Source organism: Caenorhabditis briggsae, assembly GCF_000004555.2.
Source record: "Caenorhabditis briggsae complete genome, chrII, whole genome shotgun sequence".
In the NCBI taxonomy this organism is placed as follows: Eukaryota; Metazoa; Nematoda; class Chromadorea; order Rhabditida; family Rhabditidae; genus Caenorhabditis; species Caenorhabditis briggsae.
The window spans coordinates 10,650,878-10,651,913 of record NC_013486.2 but is presented as its reverse complement, the minus strand read 5'-3'; positions in this window follow the sequence as shown (position 1 = coordinate 10,651,913).

Genomic DNA, 1,036 nt, shown 5'->3' with positions numbered 1-1,036 from the left:
CTCCGCCCCTGACTCCGCACACTTTTCTCCGGAGTTTTATTTTCCCCGGAAATTTTTTTCTCCGCAATTTGCGGGGTCTCATCATTTTCTGCAAGGTATGAAAATCTGCTTCATTGACACACAATGAGAACGCGAGACGCAGAGAATTGGCGGAAATTTGGCAAAAGTTGGGATCAGAAATATTAAAGAAAGAGCCTGAGCAGATATCAGAGAACAAAATTTTTCATCGCAGTGCATTGCAGTGCTAAAAGTGAACGAACTCAGGGAATTTTTGGCGTCGAGTGGCGCGTTCCCTGCGCCTTCGTGGCTATAAGCCAAGGAATTCGGCTATTAGCCCATGTTTTTGGCTAATAGCGGTGAAAAACGGCTAATAGCCAACTCGGCAGCCATCCGGCGTCTAAGCGGCTTCTAGAACCAGCAACTCCTGGTGTGGCAGCTACGATCTAGGTCCGCGATTAGGCGGCGATCAGCGCACCTACACCGCGAGCGCGAGGATCTGGTTGACACCACTCGTCCTTCCTGGCGCATTAATTATTTTTTATTTATTTCTGCGCTATTTTTTATTCGGTTTTTACAATTATTATTCAACTCTATAAAATCCTTGATGAAATGGAGCTGCCGATGCCTACTGTAAAGCAGATGAGTAAGTGGTACAATAATGTTGCAGTAAAAATATTATATTTTCAGGTTTAATAGAAAGAATGACAGAAATCTACGGAAATTTCAATTTTTGTTGGATGAGAAGTAGAAATATAGAGGTAAACTTTTATTCATTTGATTTTCTTCCAAATAATAAAGTTTTCAGACCCGTCTTACGGACGCTCCACCTAAATTTCAATGACGCTTGGATTAAGTCAAACCCGGTTAGTACCATTAAATACGCTTTTCGAATAATTTTTGCATAATTTCAGAGAAAGGCCAAGCTCATCCGGAGATCTACATTCATTTTCTTTCATTCCTTGCTATTTCACTAATTTCGATATCTTCTTCCCTCGTTGCTCTATTAAATTCCGTCATCTTTTTTTTTGTAACTCTA